Source organism: Arctopsyche grandis, chromosome 12 (assembly GCF_051622035.1).
Source record: "Arctopsyche grandis isolate Sample6627 chromosome 12, ASM5162203v2, whole genome shotgun sequence".
Taxonomy (NCBI): domain Eukaryota; kingdom Metazoa; phylum Arthropoda; class Insecta; order Trichoptera; family Hydropsychidae; genus Arctopsyche; species Arctopsyche grandis.
This window is the reverse complement of record NC_135366.1, coordinates 11,050,739-11,075,728: the sequence shown is the minus strand read 5'-3', so window position 1 is coordinate 11,075,728 and position 24,990 is coordinate 11,050,739.

Sequence of the window (24,990 nt, the reverse complement as noted above, 5' to 3'; positions counted from 1 at the left end):
CAACATTTGCTTTTAGCAATGCTAAAACCATGTACATACATATGTATGTACATATATATGTACATATGTCAAAAAATCAGATTTTAGCAGTTGAATTTAGACATGACTATTCATATAAGCTGACATCCCTCATTTTATCTATCCTCAAGTGTGTATGGTCAATGGTTCAAATAATGTTTTCTTTCGAATTTTTGGGTGGTTTTAGATAAAAAAGCCAATATTGCTGTCGGTTCCCTCATCACTGAGGATCGTGACTATGATGTGCGGTCAACCAGCTGCCTCCATTCAGTTCTAAATTCGGCCAGGCGAAGACTTGCTACCGTGGAAGCGCCCGTCGCTGCAGATACTTGGTCAGTCCAGCGTGCGGGGGATCTGCCTCTGGCTCTTCTGCCTTCGACGCTACCAACCACAACCAACCGCTCCAGGCTCTCCTCACCTCTTCGTGCAATGTGGCCGAAGAACTGCAATATACGTTTCAGGCATATTGTTGACAATCTATCCTTGATTTTCAATTCTTCAAGAATAGACACATTCGTGCGTTTGTCGGTCCAAGGCACGCGCAGTAGCCGTCTCCAGGACCACATCTCGAAGGCATCGATTCTCCGTCTATCCGCCGCCTTCATGGTCCACGTCTCGACACCATAAAGGCAGACAGAAAAAACGAGACTCTTCACGAGACGGATTTTGACAGCAGTTGTAATGGCTCTATTCTTCCAAATCTTCGTTAGTTGTGACATTGCCGATTTTGCTAATGTAATCCGGCGCCGTATTTCCAATTCGCTGCCGCCGTTGTTAGATATGAGTGACCCCAGATAGACAAAATTATCAACCACATCTATACCGTTTAAAGCTGATTTGTTGTTTTGCAGCTGTTGGTGACGGTCAATTATCATAATTTTTGTTTTGGGGCGGTTTATCTGGAGGCCAAGCACATTACTCTCTGTCTCAACACGACGGATCAGTTCGGCCATTTCTTCATGATTATTAGCTATGAGCGTTGTGTCATCCGCATACCGAAGATTGGATAGTTTTTTTCCACCAATGGACACTCCACCCTTCCAACCATCCAGTGCTCTACGCATTATATACTCTCTATATATATTAAATAGGTCTGGAGATAATATACACCCTTGCCTTACTCCACGTTGTACTCGAAAATTTGTCGAGTTTAGCGAATTGATTCGAACTACTGCATTGTTATCATTATACAAGTTATGTATTATTTTTACAAGATGCATGGGGACTCCCATGTCCAGTAGAACTTTCCACAGATAGTCCCAGTTCACAAAGTCAAAAGCTTTTTTATAGTCTATAAAACAAAGAACGGCTGGAGTTTGAAACTCCCGACATTTTTCAATGAGTTGACGTATATTCAGTATTTGTTCCCTCGTCCCTTTGCCTTTTACAAACCCTGCTTGTTCGTTCGGTATTTGCCATCCAAGGTAACTGCTCAAACGATCTTTAATTATATACAGCAATACTTTACTAGAGTGCGATATTAAGGCTATGGTCCTGTAATTCTCGCATTTTTTTGTAGATCCTTTCTTGTGTAAGGGAATGAATATTGAATTGACCCAATCTTTCGGCCATACTCCGTTTACCCAGATCTTGTTGCACATATTACATAGCGCCTTTATCGCAGTTTCACCAAGCTCTTTCAGAAGTTCAGCTTGTATACCATCGCTGCCAGGAGACTTTTTACATTTCAGTTTCTTTATGGCATTTACAACTTCAGATGTCAAGATGTCAGGCTCCCTGACATCATCAATTAGGGAAACAATTGAGGTCGACGAACTACCACTGTACAATTCCGAACAGTATTCTTTCCATCGGTTGAGTATCACATCAATATCTGTAAGCGTGTTTCCAAATTGATCATCTATTGTCCAAGTTTTGGGTGAAAATTTTTGAGTGACGATTTTTACTTTGTGAAAAATATCCCTTGCCTGATTCTTTAATGCGTGTTTTTCTATCTCCTCACATATGTCATTTATATATTTAGCTTTATCCCGCCTACAACTCCTTTGAATATCTTTATGTAATATTGCATACCTTTCAAGATATTCTGTCGATGTTATGCCAGTTTGTTTAAGTCTTTTACGTTCTTTTATCTTAACCCAAGTTGAATCAGAGATAAAAGACTTACGATGTTCATTTTGCGGTGTTTGATGTTTTCTGGCATACCGAATTATGAGATCTTTAAAAATTTTCCAAGACTCTTCTACATCTACATTAGGATTTATTTGGAATTCTGCATCTTTTTCTCTGATTACATTGCCAAAATTAATTACATCATCATTGGTGAGTTTAATTGCTTTATTTTGATGTCTTTTAATCATTTTCAATTTCAGTCGAAATTTAGCAACAAGCAAGTTATGGTCCGATCCGCAATCTGCACCTGGATATGTTTTGACGTTATGTATCGATGATTTCCATCTAGAATTTATTAATACATAATCGATTTGGTTGCGGTGACGATCCCCAGGAGATATCCAAGTGTACAATCGCCTAGGATGATGTTGAAACCAAGTATTCATAATGGACATTTTATTTTCAATGCAGAAACTTATAAGTTTCTCTCCTCTCTCATTTTGAATACCCAATCCATATTTACCTACTATGTTATCAATGTTGCTATTATTACCGACTTTGGCATTAAAATCACCAAGAATGATGGTCATTTCTTTGTTTGAGATATTTGACAATGTATCGAGTAGTGAAGCATAGAACGCATTTATTATAATATCTTCGGCATCTGCAGTAGGAGCATATATTTGAAGGATGTTTAGTTTATACGGATGCGTGTTGAGTTTTAAGTGTATAAGTCTGTCGCTTATGGGGTTGTAGCCAATTAGTGCACTGGTTAATTTAGATGCTAAGATCACCGCGACACCGCTATGTGACGAATCTTGGTTACCAGAAAAATATATCGTATTTCCATTTGAAGTTTTATAATGGCCGTTGTTCTTCCAGTGCGTTTCCGAGATTCCGAGTATATCTAGCCCATGACTGTACATCTCTTTCTCAACAACCAGTGTTTTCCCAGGATTCAGGAGTCCTCTAACGTTCCAAGTACCTATTTTGGATTTGTTCCGTAAAGTTTCTCCAGTCGCATATTTTCCACATGATGCCTGGTGAGTCACATGCATGTGGCCAGTAGCCAATTTCACACCGTGAGACCTGGAACCTCGAAGGCGCCGGGTGTCAGCCGGAGAGTCAGACTTCTTCACACTTTTATTTTTGTACATCATAGTTATCTTGGGAGAATACTGCAGTGGATTCCCACTTCCTTCTACAGCGCAGTAAATGTTTTGACATCTTATACTGGCAGAGCTGCTGCCCACTACCAGGGATTTATTATAGAGTTTCCTTCTCTGTCAAAGATGATACGGTACCTTTGAAAACCGGGTTGTGCTTTTGTTAAGCGGCGGCACTTACTCGCCGCTGACCTGAGACCGTCATAGTGTTGTGTGACATTTTATAGAGTGAAACTTACCACGGATTCACTCATCACCACTCTTATCTCAGCGCTCCTTGTCCAGGACCACCATGTCGCCATGGCAGTTGACTACAAGAGTCGTTCCCCTATCTGCAACTTGGGGACCTGAGCGGTTGCATGGAGCTCTGCTCTGAGCTTAATAATTACTCTGTGCGGACGGACGTGTGTTTCCATTTATGATATATTTACATATATTGACAGTTTATTCACAATCATAATATTTATTAAATTAGTACCAAACATTAACGTTAACGTTGAGTACAAGTATCCAATATCAAATATTAAATTATCAAAACTAAATATTAAACAATTCAACACTCAATATTAAATAATCAATTATGAAATAATTCAACACTTAACATTAAATAATCAATTATGAAATAATTCAACATTAAATATCAAACCATTCACTCAATATTAAATATGAAATAATTCAACGTTAAATATTATCAATACTATCATTAATAAATCAATCGACGTTAATAGTAAATTATTATCAAAAGAAATGTGATCGAAATTATGTGGGTAATTATGTAAATATGAAAATATTATAAATTTAAATTCCATTTAAAAAATATGAAATCAAGCATAGGTAATGATTCTGAATATGTACTAACTTGCGAGGCGCCAGAAGAGCTACATACTCATCCCAGCACCTCCTCTTTAGCTCCAATTTGACACAAAATTCTACATACTTATCGGGAACAACACACAAAAACACGTCCGCACCGAGCTCGCTCAACCCGCGAATATATTTCATTAACCTTTCCCTTACGGTGCTAAAAAATTACGCGTGCAGCGGTGATGTCGACTCAGTCGTTCTAGAAATTCGTGATTTTAAAGTCTGATAAATATGAATATTTAACCATTTTTTCTTCTATTCATGACTATAGTTATAGTCCGCATCTATATAAATGAATATATATGTATCAATATTGGTAATATACTGCTAAAAACGATCTAAAAAGCATGAAATTGAAGACGCGTGAACGACAATCCCAGAAGGCCGCCCATCTCCAAGTGAGGACGAACACTAGGCCCCCACTCCGCGACTCGCTGATCAGAAATCACGCCACATCCGCCAGAATTACGCGATGATTCAAAACCTATGCGTAAAAATATATTCAATTTTTTCATCAAATAAAATAAAATATGTTTATATGTACTTTTCATGTATTTATTTTCACAATAATAATTTTAATACACAAATACATAAATTGATAAAAAAAAAATGAGAAGTAAACGTAAATAAAAAAAATACAATATTGGGCATAGCTAATTCCAAACTAAGTTCTCTAATAAATAATTTTCGTCGACTTCTGTTATTCGCCTTCCATTCTGGATATTTCTGCGCCCATAGCAAATATGCATTTAGCGCAGCTATATCCAGCATCTCCATAAACACTCTAAAAGGCCATCTTCTTGTTGATCTTGCACAAGAATACTCACTTGTCATTTTATCGCCGGTATCTACTGCACCTTTTGTTTTATTATAAAACATTATTATTTCCGGCTTCTTTTCTTCATGACTACTCACTTCACTGTCATGAAATTGAGTAGACAATAGCAAAACTGCTTTATTTTTTTTTGGCACATACGAAACTAATGTCTTGGTTGATGTAAAACCAAACAAGCTACTGTGTAAAAGTCTATGTTTCGATGGTAAAAATTCTTTGGGAATTTCCCGTTTATTTTTACGTAGGGTACTAGTTAGAGTTAGCCCTTTATCTAAAAGGCTATCAGCTAATGCCACCGAAGTAAAAAAGTTGTCCGTTGTTACACCTCTATTGGTGCCATATTGCGGTTGAACTAAATCCATCACTACACGATTCCCTTGATTTATCTCTCGGCAATTATTAACCATACCTGTATAAACCTGTATATTTAATATATATGCTGTTGAAGAGTCAGCCGATACCCACATTTTTATTCCATATCTACCGGGTTTCGTCTTCATATACACGCGGAATGGGCAATTGCCTTTATAGGTAGCCAAACGTTCATCCACAGTAATGTTGCAACTTGGAGAATAATTACGTTTACATTCTTCTACAAATTCATTAAAAATTGTCCTGATAGGTTCTAATTTATCAGACGACACGTGTATTCTTTCTTGTCTGGTTTCTTTGTCGTCAAAACGAATTTGACTGAATATTGTGATGAACCTATCCCGAGACATAGATGCCGTAAAAAATGGTTGGCAAAAAGCGCTGTCATTAGTCCACAATTCATTTAAGCTTAATTTTCGGGTCCTATTTCTGCCAGACGCAAGCATTATTCCAATGAATGCAAGCAATTCTTCTGCCAATATCGGCTCGATAATTTTCGTGGATGTACGATGTAACTGACGATTCGTTTGTTCACATATTTCTCTCACCATATTTGAATTTATAAACAAAGAGAACATTTCTCTAATAGTATTTACAGTAGTGCTACCATTTATAAGTCCTGAATTTTCGGTAACAATATTGCACTCTCTACGTCTTGAGGATGATGGTGGTAATGAATTCCATTGAAATCCATGATTCGATGTATACACTTCTTCGTCTTCATTTTCACTGGCCTCTAATTCCGAATCTGTATCTTCCATGTCTTCAATAAAATCTTCCGTATCCGTAAAATTATCATTTATTTCAAAATCGAGATCGCTATCATATTCCTCTTCATTCATCAAATTTCTTTCAGCCATTTTTTTTTTTAAATTAAAATTGTCTTTGAAAATATAAATATAATATACAATGTAGCATAGCAAATTAAAAAAAAATAACATTAAATAATTATTACCGTATTTACTATATAATAATCAAGAAACACAAATAAAGTGCTGGTCCACACGGTACAAAAAAGCTCCGAAACGAAAAAAACAACACGCGCGCACCGAGAACGGGACACGACTGAAGGAAAAAACGTAATAGCACACACTGCATTTGCGCATTATGCCCGATTCTTCGATAAAATATTTTTTTCTGTTGCGTCAGATAAATACGTGTATATTATAATAATTCTATCTAATACATCAATGTATTGCTGAGGAATACCCAAAATATGAACTCTGTATTTAGTATATTTACAGAGATATTCACACAATTAGAGTAAATGTCGACTATGTTTCTATCACCGGTAAGGAAAGGTTAAACTTCCTTTAAGTTTTGAATGTGCTCAGATTAATATTCGATTGTGGTCATCGTGTGTTAGAACGATATATTGAGAGTTTGCTCACAATATTTGGAATACAAAATTTTATGTGAAATTTTAGTCAAAATATTTTTTAATTGTTCTCGAAAAACAATGTTTATATCAATCAAAGTGCCAGGTTGGTAACCTGGCTCACAAAGAATTACCAGGGTGGCGACCTGGCCCCACTACACCACTGGTCTTATCCCTATTGATTAGTCGACTACATTGATAAGCGAGGTACATAACAATATAGATGTACGTACATATATTGAAAATGTGTGTTTGAATGGTGTAAGGAATGTCAACGTCAGAACCGGATTGAGTTTATATTTCAAAACAACTCGTATATGCATATTCATTCGACGAAGTTGAATATTCTGTACGTGTTCAGTTTGTGCGGTTCAAGTAAATCTAACTTTATGTATGTATGTAGGTGTTTACATGCATTCGAATGTGGAAAATATAAACATGGTATGAAACTAATTATGGTATGCTTAAGCCTTTGTAGTGCATGTGGTTTTCGAATTTGAATTAGTGCTTTTGTGATGTATGAGATAATTTACATATACATATGTACATATGTACATATGTACAGACGTACGACAACATGCTCTTTGTACTAACGTAAAACTAGATGTTTATTTCAGTTTTATTCAATTTTAGAATAGAAAATGAAACCTTATATTTTAGGTATTTAAAGTAATTAAAGCTTAAATCTATTTTAAAGTTATTAATTCAAGTTTTGTTAACAGAGCGAAAAGTTGCCGTGAACTGATTATTTATTACTTTCATTCCCAGTTTTCAAGAATTTTGGTTTTTTTACAACACCACATGTGGGTAGGTATTTGATATACTTAATAGAGTTAAAATAAACACGTGTTTCCCACATTTTTGTAACATATTGCTTATGTTTCGCAAATTACGCTAGTGGAAAGAGTATTTAGTTAAACGTCTATATATATATATATATATATATATATCATCATCATCATCATTTACAGCCACTCGCCATCCACTGCTGGATGAAGGCCTCTCCAACACGCTTCCACCCGTCTCTGTTTTGCGCAACACTCATCCATCTCACCCCGCACATTTTCCTAATTTCGTTCACCCATCTTCCTTGCGGTCTTCCTTTTACCCTTTTGCATTCTCTCGGGTACCATTCAAGCAATTCTTTTGTCCACCTTTCGTCCATCCTCCTAGCTACGTGACCCGCCCATTGCCATTTCAATCTCTTCACTCTATCCACTATGTCCACTACTCTTGTCATACTTCTCACCCACGTGTTCCGCTTTCTGTCTTTTCTCGTTATGCCAAGCATGCAGCGCTCCATACTTCTTTGAGTGCATTGGATTTTATGTAGCATCTTGGTGTTCAGTGTCCAAGTTTCACATCCATACGTCATCACTGGCAAAACGCATTGATCAAAGGTCTTTTTCTTCAGGCAGAGTGGCATTTTTGATTTAAAAACAGCATTCATCCGTCCAAATGCACTCCATCCTAATTTCATACGTCTCTTTATCTCTTCATCTTTATTACCAGACATGTCAATTATTTGACCTAAGTATAAATAATTATTTACTACTTCTACTGGTTTATCATCTAATGGGATGCTATCAGGCATGCAATACCTATTGAACATTAGTTTGGTCTTATCTACGTTAATTTTTAATCCTACTTTTCTACTTTCCCTGTCCAGCTGTGTTAGTCTGTTAAGTAGGTCAGCTGAATCACGAGCTATTAAAACTATATCGTCTGCGAACCGAAGGTGACTCAAGAAGCGACCGTTGATGCTTACTCCGGCTTTGTCCCATTCCAAGTTCCTGAAAACTCCCTCAAGCACCGCATTGAATAACTTGGGCGAGATTGTATCTCCTTGTCTTACTCCTTTTCTTATGCTAAATCTATCTGTACCTGAAAAAATTTTAATCGAAGCTGTGGCATTCTTATATATTGCAGCTAACAGCCCCACATAGGGTTCCGGTACTCCCTGTGTTTGTAGAGCGTTAAGTACTGCATTGTGGCTCACTGTATCGAAGGCTTTCTCATAATCGACGAAACCTAGGCACAATGGCCGTTGATATTCGTTGGCGCGTTCGATTAGTTCGCCAACTACTTGGAGGTGGTCCATTGTACTGAAATTTGCCCTAAATCCTGCCTGTTCTATAGGTTGGTTCTCGTCGAGGATATTCTTCAGCCTTTCTGTAATAACCTTCGTGAAGAGCTTGTAGACCGCTGAAAGTAAACTAATGGGTCGGTAGTTCTTGATATCGCTTTTATCACCTTTTTTGTGTATTAAGATGATAGTTGCGTTATTCCATCCTTCTGGTATAGCTTGGTTCTGGATGCATTTGCTGAAAAGCCTAGCTAAGATATTATTTAGGGGGGAGCCGCCACATTTTAGTAAGTCAATGGGAATATTATCTTCCCCTGGGGTTTTACCGTTCTTTGCAGTTTTTAGCGCGGCCTCTACTTCGCTAGGCAATACTGCAGGAACCCTTTGGCCGTTTGTCGATTCCAGAGCGGGGGATTGGCCGTTGTCGTTCTCGTATAGTTTTGCATAGAACGTGTAAACTCTGTCTATGATTTCTTCTCTATTCCTAATTATTACTCCGCTCTCTGATCTGATTGCGATCAATTGGTTTTTGCCTAAGAAAAGATCCTGTTTGCACTTTTTCAGGCTACGGTTATTCTTAATGGTACTTTCTATTAACTTGCTGTTAAAATCCCTGACATCCCTGACTATTCTCTTTTTAATTTCCTTATTTACTAGATTGTATTCTTGCTTATTATTATCCCTATCTAAACTCCTTTTATGCTTAATTAGGTTTTTCGTTTCCGCTGAAATTTTGCTTAATTTAATCTGTTTTCTGGATCCACCTAATTTCTTACCTGTTGAGGTTAGAACCGAACTAATTACAGTGTTCAATTCCTCGATGTCTGCTTCTGGGTTTAATTTCTCGTATCTATTTCCAAGTTCGAGTTCGAATTCTTTTTTCCTAGACCTTAATTGAGCGAAGTCTGGAGAGCTACTGCTTCCTTTTATTAGTTTCCTACGTTCGCAATTTATATTAATGGCCATCTTGGCCCGGACTAATCTGTGATCGCTACCTATATCTACTTTACTTAAAACACTAACGTCTTTAACGGAGTGCAGGGTATTTGTTAGGATGAAATCTATTTCGTTCCTGTCTCCTTTAGGACTCTCCCAAGTCCACTTATTGTTTGCGTTTTTCCTGAAAAATGAATTAGTGATAAAGAGCCTGTTGTGTTCTGCGAATTCTATGAGGCGATCGCCTCTGTCGTTTCTTTGGCCGGTACCAAAATTTCCTACTGCTCTTTCTGTGTTTGCCTTTTGTCCTATTTTTGCGTTAAAGTCGCCCATGATTATTTTAAAGTGGTGGCGGCTATTATCGTATGCGCCCTGTAGTTTTTCGTAGAAGTCTTCTATTTCCTCGTCTGGGTGGCTAGATGTGGGGGCGTACACTTGGAAGATTTGACAAGTGTACCTGCTCGAGATTCTTAATACTACATAGCATATACGTTCCGATATGTCGCTTATTTCTATAATATTTCTTTCTATTCTCTTATTGATAAGAAACCCTACTCCTCCTATTCTACCATTTGGTAGCCCTCTCCAGTAGAGACAGTTACCACTTTTTAGGATTATTTGGTTTTCCTGTTTTCGTCTTACTTCGCTAAGTCCTACTAAATCCCATTTGATACTTTCTAATTCATTCTCTAATGCAAGCACACTTCCTTCACTCGATAACGTTCTTACATTGTACGTGGCTAGATACAGGTTTCTATTAGCTAAGCTATCATCCATCGTCACTCTTACCTTGTTGGAGGTTTGGATATTATTTTTCTCGCATTTATCCAAGATGTGTTGAGAAAAAGGCGGTACTTGAGAGAGATTTCCATTCAAGGAGTGAGTTCTTACCGCCATAGACTCTTCTCTGTGGTCAGCTTTGTCTGATAGTCATCCTAGGTATCACTTGGATCACTTATGGGTTATTACATGCCATTTAACAGGGTTACTTTGTAAGTGAAAGTAGTTAGTTATGATAATAATAGATTAGCAATTGTTATACTACTTTCTTTACAGATCTTTATCGTGAGACGCCTCTTTGGAGACAACGGATTTATATATGTGTGAGTGCGGTTTGCGATTTAATATTTTAATAATAAATTTAGTAAAGAATATAAAATTACACGAATTACTTTAATATAAATTAAATATGAAAAAGAACTATTAGACAGTTGGGAAACACCGTTTCTGTTTGCTATTTTTTTCTATTAAGTAAAGTTCGTTAAAAATTTTTGTCTGAAAGCAATTATGTGGAAGATTTATTGCTTCTGTGGGACCGAATTTTGGCTGGGACCCTTATTTTTTTTTGTATTCAGGTAGGGAGATGTATCACGTTCGTATACGCTTTTGTAACTGACACAAAATTAACACAAAATTTTACGCAATCACTGATATTAAAAAACGCTGTTAACGGCCGATCGTCTGTTTATTTTTACACTTAAATTATACTAGGATGCAATTAGTTAAATAAGTGAGTAGACGGTTAGTTCTGTAGTGATAGATGGGTGGGGAGACCGAGTATTTCGAAATGCAAAGTGAGAGCGAGAGAAACGCGCGCGGACACGGTGACAATCGGACTCGGACTCCATATATATATATAAGTACATATATATGACGTGAAAATGATCTTGTTTTGTTTTTATTTTATGAAGTATTTACCACCATTTTTTATGCCACGCCCAACATTATACATATATGTATGTAGCTCAGCAAACTCTAAAAGTAAATGAAGGCAATCAAACAGTAAAAAGAAATAAAGGCAGCCTCAGTGTCTTTTATAGTTGATCTATCTGTATTGAGAATATTCTCGTTCTCAACTATTCAATCAATTGTATTTCTACATCTTAAGCCATCTCATCTATTATATTAATAACAGTGGCATTTCTTTGTCATCTATTCAGAGAACGATTAATTTATTGTTGATATTTTTTTCAAATTTCTCAATTGCAATATCAAAAATTAATTTCAGCAATGGGACTAAATTTTCAGAAAAAAGTTGAAACAAATATTAATGATACGTTCTTCCCCCCCACATCGGGTGTGTCGCCCCCCCCATTGGGAAACCCTGATTTACAGCATACATATTCTCATTTCTTGCGATGGTAAAAAAAATGTAATCACAAAATAATTAAAAACAGAAGTCAAATAAAAATATTTCATATAAAAAAAATATTTACCGCTCACGTTTAGTTAAAAAAATTGAAATTGGAAACCAATCCTTGAAAAACTGGCGAAGTAAACTGGGATATGTGTATTTACATCGTGTCGATAAAAATTTTAGTAACCGATACTAAGTTTCAGTTCGATAGGACTAGCGGCGTTCAAAAAATCCCCAAAATACACAGACACACAAACACACAGATTTTTTCTAGATCATGAAAACGTGATCAGTGATCGATTCTGAGTTTGAATCAGTCAAAATCTCGAGTTCGAATTTTCGCATGATCACAAAACTTCATCCATTGTAACTACGTACATAGATAAAGTAACAATAGCATTTTATAAAAACAGATAACGTAAATATATCAAATATAAAATAAAACATAAGGAATGACTTGCACCTACAGCCAGTTCCAATAAATAAGAACCAACTGCAAATACAAAACATCCCTGTGAGGCCCAAATGGACGAGAGTAAATGAAAATTCCACTCATAAATCACAATCAATCATGAAAACAATGATGAGCGCAGACTACCAGACAAATGGTTTAGAGTAATATCCGACAATTTACGCTCACTGAGGTGGAAAATATCACATTCAGTCTCGGCAGCAACGATTTCATTAAGAAGTCGAATAGCTCTTGGAATAGGAGCCATTCGAAAAAGAACTGTGCGAGCAGGAGGTACAGCCATCAAATGATGATGTATACCACGCATATTAGTTATTAGGGACATAAAGTCCCAATGTATAATATAACTATGGCGTATATAACATAAAAATAGTTACACTTTTAGTTTCCTGAGAAGATATCACATTACATGAACAATTTGTCAACGCGTGTGCATTAAATTGGTATCATTATTCGCAAACAATGTCGGTGTCCATCGGTTGTTTTTCCACAGCTTTCCCGCGTTTCCCGCTCACAAAACATATGGGCGGACATTAGCGGACACGGCCCAGTATACTGACGAACAGATCCCGGGTCCAGAGTTCTAAAGAGGCCGGTCAAAACACGAGCAAAAACCGCAACGTAGATTTATATTGTTGGCTGCTGATGAGCCGACAGAAAAAGCATACCACGTATGCGTTAATTTAACTTTTTATGATACAGTATATATGATGATAGTATATATACATACCAAATATATATGTATGTGGGTTTTAATATGAATTCGGTAATGGTATTTATAGATATTTATTACGGATACGGGAGGGTCGGGTCGTTCTGGCAATAAACAAAACAATTTTCTGATCCCCTCTAGGCATAAAAATTAGCCCCTCTCGTTGGCAGGATAAAGAAAAGGATAAAATAAGGACGGTTATTTGGAAAGTTTTCAATGGGCGGGTGTCCGGAGCGTCGGGGCGTCGGAAAACCTAAACTCGGCCCGTCGGAAAAGTGTGGGTATGAGGCGACCTACGTACAAATTGAACAGACACTTTAAACTTTTGCAACAAAGGAGAATCCGGGAAAATGTCCTATTAAGATAACCTACGTACGAGTGCCGGTGATTATTTCTATTGAAAAGCCTGACAAAGAAGAGACATTAACGCGCTAGGAATGTCTCGCCGCAACGCGCATCATCTCACGCTTATGTAGTATCGTTCAAAAATATTATACACATACATACATACTTGTATATTATAGTGTATATACAATTTTTAAGTATGAAAAAGGTTTTATTTAGACAGTGAATCCCGGTGTGAATGGAAACGGTTGAAATTATAGTTAAAAGTATTTAAAACATATATTAACCAGCAGCATAGATTAATTGTTAGCGTGTTATGCTTTCAATTGTGTGGTTATGGGTTTTATCCCTGGCTATGCGGCTGGCTAGACCTTGGATATATGACTCTAAGATCGATTTTTCCGTTCAGAGTTTGCCAAATTATCTGATTTCATTTGAAACAATCTATTTACATTTCTCACAGAATTTGAGTTTACAACATCTCAAGATTTGTTGAAATTTAAAGTGCTGCATAAAATTTGTTCATAGATGTCTCTATGATAGTTGATCTATATTTGTAATTGATTTTGAATAATACTTACAATACTAAGTAAAATGTTTGATCATAGATTTCGTGTACAATGAAATAAGAACAGGTGTAGCCTGTATAAATAAATATTTAGGCCATTTAAAAATTCAGTATAATCGTACATACGAATTTTTATTATTTTATTACATACATATGTACATTATATGCGCTATGACAGGAATTTCCCCAAGGCGATACACATGGTTAAATTATTTTTGTACACAATACGAACAATTTTTCAAACATAACAGAACATATAATATTATGTAACAGAATATAATAGAGACATCTATATACAGTCGACAATTTTTCTGATAAACAGAAAATTCGCAAGAAATACATTATGTACGTAAAATCATTTATAAGATTTAACAAATTCGAGGTGCTTATGACTCGAATTTTTGAGCAACTGGGGGAGAGGATGCCGATTAATTGGACCCGTCACAAAAATTAAGCTAGAAAAATCGTAAAATTCTAACATAAGACTTTCGATTTGTGTGTTAATAACCACAAGATCTCGCCAGCAGCGTATTTGGCCAGGACTTGAGCCCACGACCTGTCTACTGATACTTTATTTTATTTTTATTTTTCTTTAATTTACACCAGGAAGGCCTAACAGGTAACCCCAATGCACTTTCCTGGCCAGAAACATTGTACATTTGATACAAATATTATTAGTATTTTACAAAGTATATAAATAAATATCAATTAATATCCACAGAGACATTTGTGGCCAAATTTGTAAATTTCGCAGCATTTTATACATTTCAGCGAAATTCGAGATTGCTGAAAGCTCGAGATTTTGCGAGAAAATGGGTTAAGTTGTCAATTTGTTGGAACCGTTTCAATGAAAATCAGATAAATTGGCACACTCTGATAGGAAACGATCGACCTGGAGTCACAAATCCAAGATCAGGCCAGCAGAAACCAGTGGGATTTGAACCCGTGACCACTATTTTCAAAGCATTATACGCTAACCACTAGTCTATTCTGCTGGTATGCAATATATCTACCAGTGTACTACGCTGTGGCTTTTAAAATATTAAGTGATTTTCTTATTAAGTTTTCGAGGGAAAAATTGTTTGAAAAATATGTAGTGACATTTTTTAAATGGAAGAAAATGGAGTAAAGTAACGCATTTATGTACATAATATGTATGTACATTTTAATTTTTCAAAGTTTACAGTTTCAATGCAGATACATACATACATATGTATATTGATATATTTTAATGACGTTTACATGATATAAGCATGTTGTTTTTCAATTTGATACTATGCTTAAGTAAACAATTTCACTTGAGAAGATATTACATTTTAAATATATATGTATGTATGTACATATGTATAAATATGTACATATTTTTATGTAGCTGCGTTGTGTGAAATATTCAAGGGACAAATATAATTTACGATGCGACATTTTTAACCGGTCCATTTCGCGATACACTTTCCAGAATAGTGGATGACGCAAAGCAGGCGGTTTTCTTGTCGTTTCTTATCCTGTGGAGAAACCTTCGAGCTTTTCATTGCGTGTTGTAAATTTTTAATTAGTGAAACTTTATGCCTCATTTTTTTAATGTCGGGAGGCGTTTCTTTTTATTTAAATTTTTTATGTTGAAGTTGTTCTTACGGTAAATTGAGTTCCGTACAATATGATACCAAAATACGTGACGCTGGAAATTATAATGTAAATTATACAATACATATTTTAGAGACAATTAAGCTTTGAAATAGTAACTTTTGCTCTAAATTAAAAACAAATTTATTTTTATTGCTCTCACAATCAATTGGATGTAATAATTTAAAATGGATATTCACTGGATATATCCAGGGAAATCATCTCAAATTTCCTTAAGAATTTGTAGTGGGGTGTTGAAAAAATATGAGTTGTACTTCTGCGGTTGTACTCCTGATAAAAGTTTAAAAATAAAAAACTCTTCACCCGAATTTCCAATGAAGAAAATGAATAAATTTTTTAAAAATATACACACTGCAATAATGAAAAAAGAAAGCACTTAAAAACGCACAGAGTCGACGCAATTTAATTTCGTGCTTCTTCCAAATGAAAAAGTTTATTTTTGAATACGTGTTCCTAACGAATCTTCTACTCTCCACAAATTCAGAATTAAATCAACAACGACGTCTTTATTGAACATTCCGATTTGGTCTATCGAAAAATATATGTATACATATATACAAACAAAAACCACTGAATCAATATTGGAAGCAATTTAAATTAAGTACCAGTTAAAATTTGAGCGCAATAAAATTAAAATTTCCATCGATTACGCACACGTAAACACCCGCATTAACTTTTGGCATTGCAATTAATAATCTAATTATCAATTTTCGAAACGGAAATAAGATAATTTCGCATCGTTGCTATGCGTATGGAACGTTGTATAAAGTGGGGCAGTAAACTGGTTTATGCGCGCGACTTAGAGCCCAATCGGATTAATTGCTCTTTTTTATAACTTTCGTAGCAAACAAAAGGTTAACAATCTCGTAAGGGTTCCGGCAGCCAAAGCTACCCCAGTCCTTTTTCTTTATAGTCCGAAACGCTGGAAGGGCCGATACCCTTTTTTGCGGTGGAAATGAAATGTTTTACGGCGGTCGGTCATGGGAATTATTACACCGGTTCGAGTATTTTTTATGCAAAATGAAAAACCACCCCCACCCCCCCTGCCCACTCTTGTCATTTCACCCGCCCAAAACATCTATGTTTTATTGCGACGCTTTGTCATTTTGACGCCATGTATTTATTTTGCAAGCTTTTACAAATAAAATCGGTCGAACGTCGGACCCAAAGCTCGACCGTTCTCTTTTACACTATTCGTATTCCAAATGATATATAATAGTGTTTTTATTATATCGAATATTAGACCTTGAACTATGAAAACAATTTATATGAGTAATGAGATCAATAATAGTGTTTTTTTTATAAACCGATATTGCAGAATTGGGAATATTTTTTTTATTAAAACCATAATCAAGATCCGATACTGGATATAAATACTTATATATAGTCTATTAATATCTTGTATGTAGATAAAGTAAAAACATTTTGAGATTTTTTATTGATTGTTTCTATAAATTTTGCAAGATTTGAATGTTGCTAAGCTTACATACATACATATGTAGATCGCACATGTGAATATGGGCCGTTATATTTGAAAGTGGCGGAATTCTAATTTTCAGTCACAAAAACATTATTTATGTTTGACGTAATTCACAAATTGCTATCACTTATTTTAATTCTATATGCACAGATTTTCGAAAAAGCAGAATAAACGTATTACAGGCAATCAATATTATTAAATATTTAAAAAAATTGCAAAAGATTAAATTTAATTTTTTGCGAGATATTTCTCAAAATGAGGAAAATTGGACGCCAATTTCAAATATAACGGCTCACATGTATGTACATACATACATACATATGTAGACACGACAGAATTTAGTGTTGATGTATCACATACAATATAAAGTAGTTACATTGAAACTTACATCATCAAACATTTATTCTGACAGTTAAGACTTCTCTTTATTTGATTATCTTCGATCTTATTAAAAGCCATTGTAAGTTTTTCCAGGAAAGTGTATTGAAATTTGTGCTATGAAACAACTCCAATCGAAATCGAGTGTTTTATTTCAAGAAGAAATTTAGCCTTTAAACTGGATGGCATTTGAAGATTTTGGTTAAACTCTAAAATATATTAAATAGACGTTTCAATTAATTTTCTTCAGATTCAATTCGACACAAATATATCTTGGAAGAAATTCTGATGGTAGGCAAGACCAGTTTTTTTTAGCACCGCACTAAAATTTTACTTTGACGCCGCAAAGAAAATGTAATGAAGCGTAAACGATCTTTTTGAAGTATTCCGAGCAAATTTAATTAACATTAAAGTGTTTTATTACAATGAGGATTTAAAGGGGCCGATGTGAAACCGAACGAATTGTACTATAAATTGTATGTTGATTTTTTTTTTAATTATGTCTTCACATTGAATTTTTTTTAAGGTGTAGATACATTTTGATGCGACTTAATTAACTTTAAGGTTTAAAACAAGTTCTTACGTTAATAAGACACGAGACGAGCGGTTAAGTTGCGCTAGTCGTTTGCGGTGGAGCAATTTAAGTTGCTCATTTGTTTTTTGCGAAGTTGCTCAATTGAAGCTGACGTCTTCGGGCGAATGCAATTGGCGAAAATCGATGCAAGTGTTGCTAGGTATCGGGTAAAATACAAAAAAAGGTAAAAACATACATGTACATATGTACATATGTATGTATGTGTATTGTTGTGTTCTGTGCGTTCTCTCAACGAGCGCTGCAATTCTACTGTTAGACTTTCTACGATGCGCTTTTCACAATACAATTAAATTACGTTCAACTGTCATTTGGCTTCTGGATAGACGTCGACGAGGACGAAAGCCAGAGAGACAACCATCCGAGTCCAAGTACATAGTTCTGCTCGTCGTCAAAATTGAAAATAATAGCAACGATGCAACTTGCTCAAAACAATTTCGAGAAGTGTACCTAACAACAACACGGTAAATGAGATATTTTCAAAAATATGTATACGTGCATTATTTTTAAATATTTTAAAATTTATATTTTATTATCAAATGGTTGAACGAGTATTCAAATTTCATACATACATACTTACATATATACATATGTATATTTCATATGTAAGTCTCTGAATTACGAGACACTGAAAAAACACGAAATTAACATTATAACATTATATATAATATTAACAATAAGACATCTATGGATTTTATGTACATAAATCATTCTCAAATAGTGGTGACATAGTAGGTAGGATGGTTTTTAGCCAATTTAATGGAAATGTAATAATAATAGAAGGGCCCTTAGTAATAAATAATTGTTGTCAATATTACACGGTACGTCTCTTTAAATACAATCGGATCAATTACTTATAAAAATGTATCCCATGTTGTTTATTGTGTGATTTTGAATGCATTGTGCAATTTTTACCGATGCTTGCCCATCTTGCGAGTAATATAAACAAACAGAGAAGTTTTTATCGGACATACGTCGAGCACCAAGCATCAAATACGACTGATGCTAAAATTATTTTAGATTGTCTGAGGCCTAAAGCCACTTCTATTAATATAACATTTCGCTGGGAGGAACCGTTTCGTCAATGAAATCAGAAAAATTGGCAAAATCTGATAGGAAACGATCGAATTGGAGTCACAAATATCCAAGTCTGACCGGCAGCATTACAGCTAACATATTCAGAATAAATTTTTTTTAATCGAGGTCAACTCACGAGATCGGATCCGGCGCCTCTCAGTGCTAGTCAAAAGCCCAAATACCGAGGCATGCTGCTGGCTATACAGATATACAGATCTGATAGGTGAGAATGAGAAATTATAATAGTGCTCATTTTTGATTAGGAAAACGTCGAACAGAAATAGTGTTTTGGAACTGAAAATTGGACTTCCACCACTTTCAAAGATAACGGCTCATATGTATGTGGGATTTTTATGAATGAGAGTATTTGAGTTAGTATGCCTGTGTAGTGAGTACCTGTAGCACTCGGTCTGTCTGTTAGGTCTTATACTTACCTACAATACCTACCCGCACACATTCAAAATCCTTCATGTATGTGTGCATGTAGACAAGGGTAGTCATATATTTCGCTGATATCAATTGGAAATTACATAAAAAAAGAAAAAAAGTAGTTGTTGAAACATTTCTCCCATTTTCACTAAAAAAAAGGTGAAAAAAAAATGGCATTGTACCTTAAATATGTACATATTATGTATTCTGGTGATATAAATGTATTTTTTTTTTAAGTTTACTTACATTACGGAACTTATTTGTTGAATTATATGTGAATTTAACTTTTGTGCCAGATGTGCAATGTTAACAAATTAAAAAAATAAATTAGCCTGTGGTCTTTGAGGTGGAGTCGGTAGCGTTCCCCAAAGGGTCTAAAGCAGCTGTGACTACTATTCCTGCTGTCGGAAAAAAACCGGATTTCCAAGATTAACATCTAACAGAGCCAGCATCGGCTTTGCTGAGATCCGTCACCTCCAGGTTTTCCATCGGTGGAATACCATAGATGGAAAACAATACAAAGAAAGGAAATTTAAAAAATAATGTGATGAATAATGTTAGCGATAGCCACAACATGAAAAATATCGTCTTAAATTTGTTTTATGAACTTCCGTAAATGGTTATAATAAACGAAACGATGGTTAATACGAATGGAGCTCACAAAGAATACAATGATTAAATAATTGGATATTTATGTATATAACGGCAACTTTAATATTTTGTGCAAGAAACCCTAAGCTAATTTTAATTACGCATATAATAGTTTGCAAAAGCGTTACAATTTTGTACTATGCTGGAAATTTTTTTAATATATGTAGTATTGAATGTGCAATTTTGAATAAATCATCCAATATAAGAAATTTTATATGAATCGAGTATGCTTGTATGTACATACATATTTTATTTTATTTAAAATACTTGGAAGAGGCAGCACAGCCGATGGTCCCAAGGTATTTATCAAGGAGTTTAGAAAATTACAATGTTAAACATAAGAAAATCGTCTAAAATATAAAGACAGTGGAATAAAAATACAGTGGAACCTCGATTTACGAGCATAACTCCTTCCAAAAATGTGTTCGTAGTAATCCAAAACAAACTGTCGAAATTATTGATGTGAATTCCTTATAAAATCTTGCGATGTTGGCCACTCTTATACATACCATACCTTAGTTTATACCTTGTCTGTGCTTCTCGACGAATTCCTTCTTAACTTCTATCACCTTCATACTCACCTCCTTTTCACTATCGTATTAATGCGTACTACTCGTATATCAAAATATCACTCGTTAATCAATTCAAAATTTATTTAAATACTGTGATTCGAAGTTCCAGTGTATTAAAATGCATATAGAAGTAATCATAGTAAAGATGAATAAAAATAAAACCTTTAATAACAACAAAAAAATTTTTTTTTTTGGAAATCATCAAGATTATTTGATAAACGCTTAGTTCACGAGGAGTTAATAATTCATAAGGTAGAATTATCCAAATTTTAACTACTGTGTTTGAAAAAATTGTATCTCTAATTTTTATTATATCTTTTTGGAGTGTCAGGTGAGCGATTTTGTTAATCATTAGAAGGTTAATCATGAGACGATTGTAGTAGTTGTTTATAATTTTGTAATTAAGTTTATTAGCGAAAATTAATAGTTGGATTCAGGTTTTACGTAACCACTTCGTAGCCGTGCGCCCACCGGTGGGCGCTTGAGCTTGGTTAAAAATCGCCACGCGTCCGCTGATGGACACATACATAGTCACTTCACCTTAAATTAAGTTAAATTATTATTAAATTTCAGTTTCTTTACGACAACACCTATGAATAGATTTTAAAACTTAAAAATTTGTATATTTTGTGACTTTTTAAAACAGTTATGCAGTGATTTTTTTTAGAATACGCTCGGACTAATAAGGCTACTCAGGCCAGACAATCGGACACGGTTGTGATATTTATCATCATCGCAAGTGAAGAGTAGTTCCGAGTGTTGAATTGTTAAGTGTCGTGTACGCTATCTGCGCCGTGAATCACCCTTTATGTTTTTCCTTTGACACCGCAGGAAGCTGCTACCTGCCCCGCATTCAAACAACATTTACACACACTCGCATACACCCTTACACACACAGTAGCGTGGAGGCGTTAAGGGCTCCTCCCACCTCCCCTTCGGAACGTAAACAGTTTTTTTCCCTGTGTCCTCCACTGCTTTACATCTGCACACCGGTGCGAACCCCATTTGCGAAGTATATATCAAATCTCGTAAAGGGGCGCGCGTCAGGTCGGAAGCTGGCGCGACAACAATAGCGAGCCAAAGCCCCCTTTTCCGACGGAGGAAATCCATTCATCGCCAAAACGCTCATTGTGCGCTGTTTCTTTCGCCGCGACGAATAAGATGCCGAAAAAAAGGGAAAGTTCGGTGCTTCGGAAAAAATTCCACCGATGGAGGAGGACTGGGATGAGGTGGGGGGGTTGGAAAAACCCACCCCTCTAAATGAGAAGAGGGAAAACGATTTGATCGCGGATGGGAGGACATCGACGTTTGTGTGTTGAAGAAATGAATGCGATTATCGGACCGTGAGTGGGCGGTGAGCAATCGCGGCGTGAAGCGCGTGTTCGCATTATGTGCATATGTAAAACGCTTGGATGAAACGTGTACGTATTCCGGAGTCTGTATGTATGCATGTACTTGCGTGGGTTGAAATTTTGTCGGTCTATTTAAAATTCATCGAAGCCTACATGCGTTTTAATAGGATTTCACAATGAAAATTCACATACAAAGTCGACTTCATTATATGAGCCGGTATATTTTCTGTTGAGGTTTCTTCACTACGATGGAATTTTGGTCGTGTTGATTCTGAATTGGTTTATAATAAGGTTCGTTTAATTGACTGGCGCCAAATGTACCTCATGAATACTGGTGATGTTGTTGAATTTTTGTATAATACACTTTATAATATATTTGACAGCTTTGTTCCTCGCTTCATCAGTTATCCTAATTCAGAGCAACATCGTCGGGTATTTCCACCGTGGTTTGGGTCCAAACTTATAGCTGATATGCGTGCAAAATGGCTGTCTCATAGAAGATGGAAACGTAGCCAATCATTTCGTGACTATGAGAAATTTCGGATTCTTAAGAAGATCGTGAAACGTGGTGTGAGTGAGCGATATACTGTCTATCTAAAAGAGATGGAGAGTACTATCGCAAGTAATCCACACCATTTTTTCAGATTTATTGAGTAATTATGTATATTTCATATGGCCTTGAGAATTCATTCTCATATAGTAATAAAAGCTATGAAGGTCCTGATATCCCTAATGCTTTTGCTTCATTTTTTAGCTCTGTCTTTGATCAGAGTATACTATCCCTTGATGCTAATTTGGCTTCCCAAATTGGTACTGAAGGTGTCGGTATATACATACGCGGGTCTCGCTCGGAGATGTTAGGATGGCGATCTTGAAACTGAAGGGATCTGTAGGGCCTGACGGTTTGCCCCCTTGACGTATTAAAGGCATGCTGTAATTCAGGATGAGAGGCAAGCCTCTCTCCTTCAAGCGGATATTAACGCTGTTTTAGAGTTCAGTTCCAGTTTAGGGCTTGAACTGAACACTAGTAAATGTGCTATTATGAGTTATGGACGTGCACATTTGCTCTATTGTCACGGATATTCCATTAGCTCCGGTTGTTGAAGTGTGTGGAATCGATGGTTAACTTGAGTATCACTTTTGATCCTCAATTCACCTTTTACAACCACATCAAGACAGTCGCTGACGTTTCCTTTCGTCGACTTGGATTTGTCTTGTGATATGCTCGGCTATTCTCCAACCCCTTGTCTTTGCGCTTGCTTTTCAACTCGCTCGTTAGAAGTAAGTTAGAGTATAATACGATTGTGTGGAATCCACATGAAGCAAATTACTCTCTTATGATCGAAAAACTGCAAAAAGCATTTCTTCGTTTTCTCTATACGAAAGAGTTTGTGTACTACCCATATCTCTACCCTACTCCTTTATTTTTGGGCATGCTTGGGTATAATTCCCTTGAACTTCGGAGAAATTTCACATTAATTCGCTTCGTTCTCCAACTACTGCGTGCCCAACCCAACATTTTTATAGCTCTCGTGCAAATAATATCAATGTGCCGTCCAAAATCAAGATTCGCGCAAAACAAGACTCCCAGATCGGTGAAACTCACAACTGAATATAATAGAAATAAATATGTATAATAGAAAGTAATTCGAATTTACATATACATATGTAGGTACATATAGTAGACTTAGCTTGAAACGGGCAGAATTTAATTTTGATTGAAAGCATTACCAAAGTTTTTAATTTGAATCGATTGTCTAATATTTAAATTTTCATATTCCATTTGAGAAAGTACATAAACTTTTAACAGTATTTTCCATTTAGCTTTGAATGATTTTTATTATAATTTTAAGATACAATTTTAGTTCAAAATAATTACAGCATAACGTAGTGGAAGAATATTGCTTACCGGACTGATGAAGCTCTATTCTAAAAATAATTTTCCAGTTGGTTTCGTTTCTTCCTTATAAACGGTAGCAAATCCGATGCTTTTAAATTTGCATTTAATAGCGATTCTATTAAAATGTAAATCAATTTTTTTCTATAATATTGAAGTGTGATTAAATACGTCATTCCGTGAGATTTATTCTTATGTCCCCCTTTAAAATTGGGCCAACACCGCGGAGTTGTCATCCATTTAGTGTTTACTCAATGTGAAGAGGGGGCATTAGACGTATAGTAAGAAAACACTTAAAAGTGCGGCACGGGACACATAGGTGGACTCTAGGTGTGATAGACTCCAGTGTGTCTTCATGTCATTGTTAATTCATACGATTTTAAGTTTCTCCTACATTTCCACATATATCGCCGTTATCATTCATGGTCAAATGGTTTTTTCCAATTTGAAGAGTATCCATTTCAACAATGAAATCAGATAAATTGGCATGATAAATCAGATAAAATCTCTGATAGGAAAGGATCGACTTAGTGTCACAAATAACCAATGATGACCACCAGCAGCACCACAGAAATACTCTGAATAAATTCTTTTTAATCACGGTCAACCCGGAAATAAGCATTAACGCAATCACCTAGCTATACTATTACTGCTATATATAATTATCATCATCATTTACAACCATTCACCATCCATTGCTGAATGAAGACCTCTTCAACACGTTTCCATTCGTCTCTGTTTTGCGCAACTATCAGCCATGTCACCGCACGCGTTTTTTTTTAATTACGTCCACCCATCTTCCTTGCGGCCTTCTTTTCATATTTTTACATTCTTTTGGGCACTTCTTTTGTTCAACTTTCGTGCATTTTTCTAGCTACGTGACCTATCCATTCCAATTAAATCTCTTCACTCTTCACATATCCACTGCCCTTGTCATATTTCTTACCTATGTACATATG